Source organism: Rousettus aegyptiacus, unplaced genomic scaffold (genome assembly GCF_014176215.1).
Source record: "Rousettus aegyptiacus isolate mRouAeg1 unplaced genomic scaffold, mRouAeg1.p scaffold_m13_p_2, whole genome shotgun sequence".
Lineage (NCBI taxonomy): Eukaryota > Metazoa > Chordata > Mammalia > Chiroptera > Pteropodidae > Rousettus > Rousettus aegyptiacus.
Genome location: NW_023416295.1, coordinates 161,703,912 through 161,716,368, shown reverse-complemented (window position 1 = coordinate 161,716,368; position 12,457 = coordinate 161,703,912). Strand labels below are relative to the sequence as shown.

The window sequence follows — 12,457 nt, the reverse complement described above, 5'->3', positions numbered from 1 at the left end:
TATGTGTTCAACCTGCCATGCTGTTTAAAAGTAGTTTTTAAAAAATATTTAAAATATTTACATACAGTTTAATAAACAATCACAAAGTGAACAATCATTAACCATACTCATCAAGAAATAAAACATTGCTAGCACCCTGAAAGCCCTCAGGTATCCCTTCCTAATGGCAACTAGATTTCCAAATTTCACTTTTAGAAATTTTGGTGAACTTCTTTGGTGAACAACAAGCACTGTAAAGTAGGATCAGTATAACAGGTTTAGCATTCGCTTAGGCAGTTAACAGTGCTCGGTTTTTTGGGATTGCAAATATGAAAAGCACAGTCCCTTTTTCCAAGAAGCTTCTCTCCCTTTCACAAGAGATTATTAAATGACACAAACTTTTAATAGAGAAGACTCCTTTCAAAATATCTAGCCAGCTCTCCACCCTCTTATATGGGAAACTAATCTTCCTTCCCAACCCTCAGAATGAATCTGTGCAGCCCCAATGGGAACCCTGCTCTTCTGGCCACAGCTGATTGGATAGAGGTCTAGGGTCATGTGATTCAAGTTGCACCAATTGGATTGCCTCTTTGAGGTATTTAGAATTAGAATTGAAAGGTGCTAATTGGTTTCTTCTGCCCACTGGATTAAGGGCATGTAAGCACTGGCTCGGACATTTCTCACTGTGTACTTGTGACGGTGCAGAGAAAACCCATCTAGAGAGACAGAGGGAGAAACAAGGCAGGCGTCTAGAGTGTCTTTCCAGTTCCTGCTTTTGGACTTATGTCATCCATGAGACAGTCCTATATTAAGAGCCTTTATTAAAACAACTATAGATGCATCTCAGACTTGCTCCAGGACAAGGTTCAACTCTTGCCAGGCTAACTTGAGACATGTCTGACACGAGTGAGAGTGGTATAGGTACAACCAGTTTCAGGTTGAAGCTTCAGAAAAGGACAGTGGCTTGAACATGCAGACCCTGTTGACAGTGACCAAGAACTTGGAGATCTCAGAGTCGCTGGAAGTTTCCAAGGCACCGGAGGTCTCAGAGGCTCTGAAGGTCTCAAATGCTGCAGGGGTCTCAGAGATCACAGAGGTCTCAAAGACCCCAGAGGCTTAGGAGACAACTGCCAGTCATGTCTCACCTTCCACTAAGTTGACCGATACCCAGGTTCTAGCAGCTGAAAAGAAGAGTCCAGCAGGTGATGCCAAGAAGCAGAATGCTGACCCTCAGGCTGTGATAGTGCCTGCCACTGAGACCAGAAAGGTCAGCTGTGTAGCTGATATGAAGGTCAGTATAAAGGTCCTGAAGACTGAGGCTGCTGCCTCTCAGGCCTCAGAAGATGAACTGGAGCCTGAAGGTACAGCTGCCCAGGCTCAAGGGAGTCAGGATACTCAGCCCAAGGTCAAGGCCAAGAAAGACTGGAAGGTGAAGCATCTGAATGGCAAAAAGGATGGCAACGGTAATCAGAGTCAGGCTTCTGGAATCACAGGTGGTCAAAGGGTCTTAAAGGCTCTAATGGCCTCAGTGGCCTGCAGGGCTTCAAGGGGTCCCATAGCCTTTTGGGCCCACAGAGCGTCAAGAACTTGGTTGGCTGCTTGGGCACGGAGGGCTTTGTTTTCTCTGAGGGCTCCTAAGGCCTATAGGGGCAAGGCTCGCCACAGAACTGCCAAGAGGCTGAAGTGCCACCATCTCATGAGGTAGCCCTTTTGCAAGGGAGGGCAAATGATTTAGTGAAGTGTCTCTTGGTTAAAGACCAGACAAAGATTCCCATCAAGTGCTCAGACATGCTGAAGGACATCAGCAAAGAATACACTGATGTGTACCCTGAAATCATTGAATGAGCAGGCTATTCCTTGGAGAAGGTATTTGAGATCCAATTGAAGGAAATCGATAAGAATGACCACTGTACATTCTTCTCAGCACCTTGGAGCTCACTGATGCAGGCATACTGGGGACAACCAAGGACTCCCCAAAGCTGGGTCTTCTCATAGTGCTTCTTAGCATCATCTTGACGAATAGAAATCAGTCCAGTGAGGCTGTCATCTGGGAGATGCTGCACAAGTTGGAGCTGCACTCCAGGATACATCATTCACTTTTAGGGGATGCGAAGAAGCTCATTACTGATGAGTTTGAAACAGAAGTCTCTGGACTATGCAGGAGTCCCTAATGGCAATCCCCCTGAGTATGAGTTCTTCTAGGGCCTGCATTCCTACTATGAGGCCAACAAGATGAAAATCCTCAAGTTTGCCTGCAGGGTACAAAAGAAGGATCCCAGGGAATGGGCAGCTCAGTACCAAGAGGTGATAGAAGCAGATATGAAGCCTGTGGCTGAGGCTGCAGCTGAAGCCAAGGTGAGGGCCGATATTAGAGCTCAAATGCAGCTGGGCCTTGCAACTGAGATGAAGCTGATATTGGACCCTGGGCCAAAGCCCAGATCCAAGAAGGAGCTGAAGCTAAAGTCAAAGCCCAAGAGAGTAGTGGTGTCAGAACTGGTGCTGGTGTCAGTGGCGTCTTTGGTGCCAGGGCCAGCTTGACCCCCACTTCCATATTTGGGCTCTTCAGTGGCCTCAGTGGAACTGACGCCAGCAGCAGCGGCAGCTCTGGTGCCTGTGGTTTCACTTACGAGTGAGATTTCAGGTATTGCTAATCCCAGCAGTATTTCTCTTCAAGCCAGGGTGCATCCTCAGGATCCTACTCAGCACGTCACTCTAGGCAGCTACTATCAATCAATTTAAGTTGGCACTCTACAATAAATCTATTCGCCATTTCTGCATTTATTCCTTTTTTTTTTTTTTTTGGTTGACCGTCACATTTTAGTATCACAGTTAAAAGTGAATTGGGAAAGTTTCCAAAAAAAAAAAAAAAAAAACCCCAAACAAACCCCAACTATAATACTGTACCATATGAAGAGGGCTCAAAGTAGTAAAGAGAGTATATCTGGTTACAGAGCAGGTAGGATTAGCAGTAGTGAAATATTTTATGAAAATCTTTGACAGTTGAGACCACTGTAAATGATGGGTAAGAATCTTAACAGGAGGAGATGGGGTGAGAGTATTTCTAAGTGAAAGGAGCCATACAAGGGAGAGAAAAATTGGGGGCTGTGTTCCAAGAGAATGGGGATGGTCATGTCTTCTAGTGAAAATTCAAGAGTTTCTGGAGCAGTTTTTATCCTTGCGTGAGCTATGACACATGTCAGCACATTTTAGGTCCTTTTTCCACTTGAAAATAATTACCAGCAAGTGTCAGTGTATTTCCACTGGCCTCCCTCTAGTTACTTTGCCTTAAAAAATATTGATGAGGCCATCCAAAAAAACTGTATTTCTACAGAAGAAACCTACTCTGAAAAGGTGTAATTAATAATACAATGCTGTAATCTTCTGTATAAATTTCTTCCTTGTTTCCTTGTTTCAGGGTAAGTGGTAAAAAAACACTTCCCATCAGTGTGAAATAGGTAATAGGAAATTCAAACATAGTTTTACTCCAGCCAAACCTGTTTGGCTCTGCTGGCACTCTTCTCAATATCTGTGTCTATGGCCTTCAGATGTAGCAGGCCACCCATTTTCAGGGCCACCACTTACTTTTCTGGGAATAAAGATATTTTCCCAAATTTTAAAAGCACACCAAAAATTGGATTTAAAAAAAAGTGTATAAAATACCTATTATGGTTTAAACAGCCATTTCCACAAACTATTAAATGTGAATATACTTCTAAAACTTGAATGAACTATACACTTATAAGGCATTTACATATATTGCCATATTTTATATTTTTACATGTTTATAAGTACAACGATTAGTGAGAGGTGTAAAACTGAACTCAGTAGAAAAGTTTTGGAGAGAAACAAAAAAGTGAGATGAGAATTTGTACCACATCGTTAATATCATTTACCGTATTTAGGGTAAGATCTAGTTTTCATGCTAAAATAACTTTTAGGCAACAAGCTAATGAAGTTGTAAATTTGAAGGAAGCTCATGTAACACCCTTAAATGTTGATTTGTTCATAATTTTAGGTATTATTTATTCTCAAACCAATCTTTATCATAGTCTTGTATTTAGAACTGTGAGGTCAAAATCCTGTCCTTTTTTTTCTGAGTGTCTAACACAGATATAATCTTATTACAACAAATGTCACTGCAACATTTTTTTTTGTATCATAAAGAGATTTTTATATCCCTTTATAAAAAGATGAGAAAATAGTATCATCTATATAACAACACAATTTAGATAGTGCTCTGTATATAACCTTAATGAGCTTTGACTTTACTCCACTCTGTATGCTAAGTGTACTTCTAAAATCCATGCGAGCTGATTTTTCCAAAAGCATATCCCACTTCAAAGTGCACTTGAGAAGTGCTTTTTTCAAGGGATATGAGCAATGAAGAAAGGGTTTGTTTGCTGTGACCAGGCAGTACACCTGTCTGCTCTGTGCTCTTGTAGGTCTTGTAGGTCTATTTCTATATGGCCTAGTTCCAGTGTTCTTCTGAATACTTCCTTGAAGGGAGAACAGCTGTTTGAAAAATCAAGAGGAAAAACTGAAGACTATCAACTTTAAGAAGAGAAGGGCAAAAGTAGGAACTAGTCATTGTTACAGTTGATTTGTGTTTTTAAATCTGTGAACTTCTAATTACTACAAAAATTACTTTCACCTATGATGAAAAAAGAAATTCAATTAAATTGCCTGTCATACTTAGGAAAATACAAAATGACAGCACTGGAGCAATTCTCAACAAGTCTCTGAACCAACACACCCGGTGGTTGGCTTCAGACCAGAGCACCACCCAATTAGTTCCAAAAATGACACATCCAAAGGGTAGACTCAGCAGGCACCAGAGCCCCACTAAAGCAGATCCTAATCCATGGTGTCAGCCCATGCACAACAGCTCATCTGCTGTAGTCATGGCCAGTCCTCACAGCCAGTCAGCCTGAGGGTCAGTCCCACCCATTGACATGGCAATAGCAATCAAGGCTCAACTAGAATAGGAGGGCACACACAAGGAATACTGGAGCACTGGCTAAGAATACCAAGGAGACTGTACCACTGGGCCTCAAAGGACGCCTATTATATGAGGCCATCCTGCCAAGACAGGAAGATGTAGCAGATTTACCTAATACATAGAAACAAACGGACTCAGCCAAAATAAGGAGACAAATATGTCCCAAATGAAAAAAAAAAAAAAAAAAAAAAAGAAAAACAGGAAAAGACTCCAGAAAAAGAACTAAACAAAATGAAAACAAGCAATCTATCAGATACAGAGTTTAAAATGCTGGTTATAAGGATGCCTGATGAACTTAGGAGAATAGATGAACTCAATGAGAATCTCAACAAAGAATAGAAACCATAAAGAAGAACCACTCAGAAATGAAGACTACAATAATTGACATGAAAAACACCAGGTGGAATTAACAACAGATAAAATGAAGCACAGGATCAAATCAGCAATTTGGAAGATAAGGTAGCAGAAAACACCCAGTCAGAACAGAAAAAAGAAAAAGGAATAAAAAGATATGAGGATAATTTATGGGACCCCCGGAACAACATGAAGCATAACAACATTCGCATCATAAGGGTACTAGAGGATAAGAGAGAGAACAATGGATCGTAAACCTATTTGAAGAAATAATGACTGAAAACTTCCCAAACCTGGTGAAGGAAGTAGACATATAAGTCCAGGAAGCACAGAGAGTCCCAAACAAGATGAACCCAGAGAGGCCCACACAAAAGCACATCATAATTAAAAAGCCAAAGATAAAAAACAAAGGGAGAATCATAAAAGCAACAAGAGAAAGGCAGTTAGTTACCCACATAGGAGCTCCAATAAAACTGTCAGCTGATTTCTAAACAAAGTTTTCAGACCAGAAGAGACTGGGAAGAAATATTCAAAGGGATGAAAAGTAAGGATCTACAACCAAGATTACCCCACAAGGCTATCATTTAGAATCAGAAGAGGAATAAAGAGCTTTCCAGATAAGAAAAAGCTAAAGGAGTTCATCGCTACCAAACCAGTATTACAAGAAATATTAAAGAGACTTCTTTAAGAAGAAGGAAAGAAGATAAAAAAACAAAACAAAACATGAATAATAAAATGGCAATAACTACATCCTTATCAATAATTACTTTAAATGTAAATGGTTTAAATGCTTCAATCAAAAGACATAGGGTGGTTGAACGGCTAGGAAAACAAGACCCATACATATGCTGTCCACAAGAAACCCACTTCAGATGGAAAGACACACAGAGACTAAAAGTAAAAGGATGAAAAGGATATTTCATACAAATGGAAAAACAAAAAAGCTGTGATAGCACAACTTACATCAGAAAAAATAGACTTAAAGTCTATACAAGAGACAAAGGTTATTTCATAACAATAAAGGTATGAATTCAACAGAATATAACCCTTGTAAATCGTTAAACATGCCACATACTAACACCCGTATTATAAAGCAATTATTGATGGACATATAGGGAGAGAGCAATGGTAATACAGTCATAGCAGGGTTTTTTAACACCCCATTGACATCAATGGATAGATCATGTAGACAGAAAATCAGCAAACAGCAGCCTTACATAACACATTAGACCAGATAGATTTAATTGATATTTTTGGAACATTTCACCCTAAAGCAGCAGAATATACATTATTTTGAAGCATACATAGAACATTCTCCAGGATAGACCACTTGTTAGGCCACAAAACAAATCTCAACAAATGTAAGAAGATTAAAATCAAGCCTCTTCTCCACTTACAATGTTATAAAACTAGAAATCAATTTCATGAAGAAAACTAAAAAACTTGCAAACAAATGAAGGCTAAATAACATGGTACTAATGAATGGGTAACAAGGCGATCAATGAAGAAATCAAAAGATGCTTTGAGACAAATGAGAATGAAACACAATGTCCCCAAACCCATGAGACACAGACAAAGCAAAATAAGAGGGAAATTCATAGCAATACAGGCCTACCTCAAGAAACAAGAAAAATCTCAAATAAACAATTTAACATTACACTTAAAGGAACTAGAAAAAGAACAACAAACAAAGTCCAAAGTGAGTGGAAGGAAAGACATAATAAAGATCAAAGTGGAAATAAAATAGAGTCTAAATAGAAAAGTACAAAAGATCAGTGAAGCCAAGAGCTGGTTCTTTGTAAAGATAAACAAAAGTGATGAACCTCTAGCCAGACTCATCAAGGAAAAAAGAGAGGACACACACAGATAAATAAAATCACAAATAAAAGAGAAGTGACAATTAATACCACAGAAATACAAAGGAATATGAGAAAATACTACGAATAATTATATGCCAACAAATTGGACAACCTGGAAGAAATTGGTAAAGTCCTAGAAATGTGCAATCTTATAAGATTGAATCAAGAAGACATAAAATCTGAACAGAATAACTACTAATGAAATCAAATCAGTAATGAAAAAACTCCCCCCCCCCAAAAAAAATCCTAGACCAGATGGATTCACAAGTAAATTTTACCAAACAGTCAAAAATTAACATCTATCCTCAAATGATTTCCAAATATTGAAGAGGAGGGAAGACTCCCAAAATCATTTTATGAGGCCAGCATTACCCTGATTACAAAACCAAAGACATTACAAAAAAAAAGAAAGAGAGAAAGAAAGAAAGAAAGAAAGAAAGAAAGAAAGAAAGAAAGAAAGAAAGAAAGAAAAGAAAAGAAAAGAAAAGAAAAATTACAGGACAATATCCCCAATCAACAGAGATGCCAAAATCCTCAAAATATTAGTGAATTGAATTCAGTAGTTCATTAAAGAATTATACACCATGATCAAGTGGGATTTATTTGCAGGATGCAAGTTAGATTTAATATCTGCAGATCAATTAATGTGATACACTACAAACAAAATAAAGGATAAAAATCATATGATCCTATCAATAGATGCTGAAAAAGCATTTGACAACATCTGGCATCCATTTGTGATAAAAACTTTCAGTAAAGTGGAAATAGAACATACCTCAACATAATGGCTGCATATGACAAACCCACAGCTAATATCATATTCAACATAGAAAAGGTAAAAGTATTTTCCTTAAAATCGGAATAAGACAGACATCCATTTTCATCACTTTGTTCAACATTGTACTGAAAGTCATACGCACAGCAATCATACAAGAAAAAAATAAAAGCCATCTAAACTGGAAATGAAGAGGTGAAACTGTAATTAATTGCAGGTGACATAAAACTATATATAGAGAACCCTAGATATTCCACCAAAAAATATTAAATCACATAAATGAATTCAGGAAAGTAGCAGGATACAAAATTAATATTCAGAAATCAGTTTTATTTTTCTACACCAATAATAAACTATTAGAGAAATTAGGGAAACAACTGCATCAAAAAACAAACAAACAAACAAACCATAGGCATAAATTTAACCAAGGAGGTAAAAGACCTGTACTCAGAAAATTATAAGACATTGAAAAAAAAAATTGAAGGATACAAATAAATGGATGCATATACTGTGCTCATGGCTAGGAGGAATTAATGTTGTTAAAATGTCCATACTACCCAAAGCAATCTGTAGATTCAAAGCAATCCCTATGAAAATACCAATGATATTTTTCACAGAACTAGAACAAATAGTCCTAAAATTTATATGGAACCATAAAAAAACTCTGAATAGCCAAAGCAATCTTGAGAAATAACAATGGTGAAAGTATCATGCTACCTGATATCAAACTATACTATAAGGCTATAGTAATCAAAACAGCATTGCATTGGCACAAAAACAGACACATTGATCAGTGGAATAGAATAGAGAGCTCAGAAATAATCTCACACCTATATGGTCGATTAATCTATGACAAAGGGCAAGAATGTACAGTGGCTAAAGACAGTGTCTTAAATAAATGGTACTAGGAAAACCCGACAGACACATGCAAAAAACAAAAATAACAAAAAAAGAGATTAGACCATCTTCTTATACCATATATGAGTAAACTCAATATGGATTAAAGACTTAAATGTAAATCCAAAACCCATAAAACTCCTAGAAGAAAACATAAGCAGTAAACTCTTTGACATTGCTCTTAGTAATTTTTTTCGGGGTGAGGGGGAAAGGATATGTTTCCTCAGGCAAGGGAAACAAAAGAAACATTAAATAAATGGATCTATATCAAACTAAAAGTTTTTGCACAGCAAACCATCAACATAACAAGAAGACAACCTACTGAATGGGAGAGAATATTCACCAGTGATACATCTGTTAAGTGGTTAATATCCAAAATATATAAAGAACTCATACAACTTAACGCCAAAAAAGAAACAATCCAATTAAAAGATGAACAGAGGACCTGAACAGACATTTCTCCAAAGAGGATATACAGATTGCCAATAGATGTATGAAAAGATGCTCAACATCACTAATCATCAGAGAAATGCAAAGTAAGACCACAATCAGATATCATCTCACACCTGTCAGAATGGCTTTCATCAATAAATCAACATACAAGTGTTGGTGAGGTTGTGGAGAAGAAAGAACCCTTGTGCACTGTTGGTGGGATTACAAATTGGTGCAGCCATTACAGAGAACAAAATAGAGGTTCCTCAAAAAATGAAAAAGTCAAACTACCTTATGATCCAGTAATTCCACCTTTGCATATATATCCGAAGAAATCCAAAACACTAATTAAAAAAGACCTATGTACCCCTATGTTCATTGCACTGTTATTTACAATAGCAAGATATGGTAGCAACCTAAGTGTCTATTAATAGACAAATGGATAAAGAAGAGGTAGTACATATATCTAATGGAATATTACTTGGACATAAAAAAGAATGAAATTTTAGCATTAGCGACAACGTGGGTGGACCTAGAAGGTATTATGCATAAAAACAGACACATTAATCAGTGGAATAGAATAGTGAAATAAGTCAGACAGAGAAAGACAAACACCATATGATTTCACTTATATGTGGAATCTAAAAAACAAACTAACAAATAAAACAGGAACAGACTGATAGATAGAGACCAAACTAATAGTTGCCAGATACAAGGGGGCTTAGGGGATTCAGTGAAAAGGTGAAGGGATTAAGAATACAAATGGACAGTTACAAAATAGTCATGGGGACGTAAATACAGCATAGGAATATGGTCACCAAATAATAACTACATATGTTGTCAGGTGGGCACTAGACTTATTAGGGGGATTACTTTGTAAATTATGTAATGTCTGTGCTGTACACCTGAAACATATAATATTGAATGTAAACTAATTGAAAATCTTTTTAATTTTTAGAAATACAATAGAAAATACAATTTTTGAATAAAAAGATTTTGGTATGTTTTCTCAGCTGAATTTTCTTTTCGTGTGTGAAAAGAACAGATAAACAACCTTGTATATTCAAAGGCTCATGAATAGAATTCATGTATTCTTTTTGAAAACATTGTTTGAATGTGTATATCAGACATTTGAAGGATCTGAAAGATATATATATATTCATGACATTATGTAAATGTAATAAAGCAAGAAAAATAGAGAAAACTGGCTGTTTCTAATAGTGTTGCTTCCAAGATATCTCTTACATCAGCCCCACTGTCAATAAATTGGAAAGCAGTTAAACAGCTACACAGTGCCAGCACTTACAGTGCCAGGGGACATTTCACCTACATTGTATAGCCCACATATAATCTCATTTAACCCTCTATGACTCCATGATAAAAAGTTATTATCCGCAGTTTAGATGTGAGAAACTAAGGCATAGAAGTACTTGCCCAAGATATCATGGCTAATTGATGGTCTAAGAGAGTGGAGTTTAATCTCAGGCTATTATTCTAACAAGACTACAAAGGTATATTGGTCATTAGCTGCCTGAGGTTCTCTTCTTAATTCTAGGTATCTAAAGAAAATGAGTTTTGTTTAAATAGCATTCTCTCATATCTAAAGCTATTGGCTTTAAAGGAAGTTCCCAGAAAGAAGATTCAATTACTAGAAGGGTTCCTGAGCTGGATTCGCCTGTGTTAGGCTTACAGGTTGCTCTCTTTCTAAACTATATGTAGATAGGTAAATAGATATATGATAAATTTTACACGGTTGGGACATAATTCCAAACCACATATTTTTTCAAATAATCGCATTATTTGAATTTCACTTCTTTCTTTGCTTGTGAAAATGTTATACAAATAATTCCAGTTTACCAAAAAAAATTAAATTTTATATAGCTTTCTTCACGTCCTGAGTTGGGCTAAATGCATTATGTGGATTGTTTAGCAAGGACCAAGCTGGTAAGTTATACAGATGTATGAAAATGAACATGGATGGCCTGAAATAGACCTTTCCGTGGGCACATTTGGCTGGAGGGTCTATTTTAAAAGAAAAACCTAAGATCACATTGCTTTATAAGTGTGACTCATGTATTGTTAGTAATATTTCAAGGCAAGCCACTTAAAATACGTCCTCAGTACTGGTACTGGAAACGATCTTGTATCCCTCATGCTTTCAAGTGTCTTCATTTAAGCGCACATATTTATGCCTTCATTTAACTCGGATCTACATTTGGACAGTACAAAGTACAGCATGTGATTAAGAGAACAAACTGAAATCAGAACTGGATTAAAAATCTTAATCTCCAACATTTCCTTGGGCAAGTGATTTAACCTTTCTAAACCAGTTTCCTCATTTGAAAAATGGGGATGATTCCTATCTCAAGGGTAATAGTAAGAATTATACCAGTTGATGTATGAGTGCCAAACATGTTATGTACCACGTGGAAAGCCTCAATAAATAGTAGGTAGCATTAATATAACAGCAACTATCATTTCTATGAGAGACCGTTGGGCATCAAAAATGATTTTGAATGAAAACGTAGGAAACCGATGGCAGGGACTTCTTCGTCTCGTTTATAACTGCTTGCCTGCGTAAGGACTGGCACCTCAGATGAGCGCACAGTCAACCCAGTCGCCCATTCATTTATCAAATAAGGCAATCCGAAAACTCAAGGATATCTTCTTATCAGGACCCTGACTTTTGAACTGGAAAGTTTACAGAGTAAAGGCGTGACAACTGCCCTTCGACCAACACTCCCCCATCGGTCGCCTGCTCATTTAAATGGTGCATCCCTTCGGGTGCAGTTGACAAAATTTGTGCTGAGCGCTCCCTGTGGATTCGTGGGACGTGACTAGAAGCTCCAGTTCTCACCTGCGCAGGTGTCCGCGGTGACAGGGAGATCAGGGCAATCCCGGTCTGGCACCTGGTGAGCGCTCAGCGCGGCGTGGGGGCTTCCCCAAGTCCCGGATCTAGGGGCTCTGTTGGCCGCGGTAGGTGCAGAGGCTGCTGCCGACGCATAGCCCCTTTCCCCTTTCGCTGGGTTCTCGCGACCCGCGGGAGCCGACAGCTGGAGGACGCCGCCCATCCCCGTAGGGCGCCACGCCCCCGCGCCCGAGGCGCGGGGAAATAAGCAGTGAGCGCCAGGCCGCCCAGGTAAAAGCTCCGGGTCAGGCTGC

The 12,457-nt window shown here is 38.1% G+C and overlaps 1 pseudogene; it reads left to right on the top strand.

Moving 5' to 3' along the window:
* Nucleotides 1-448: 448 nt before the first annotated feature.
* On the top strand, nt 449-2,732 carry LOC107501153 (annotated as a pseudogene).
* The last annotated feature ends 9,725 nt before the right edge of the window (nt 2,733-12,457 follow it).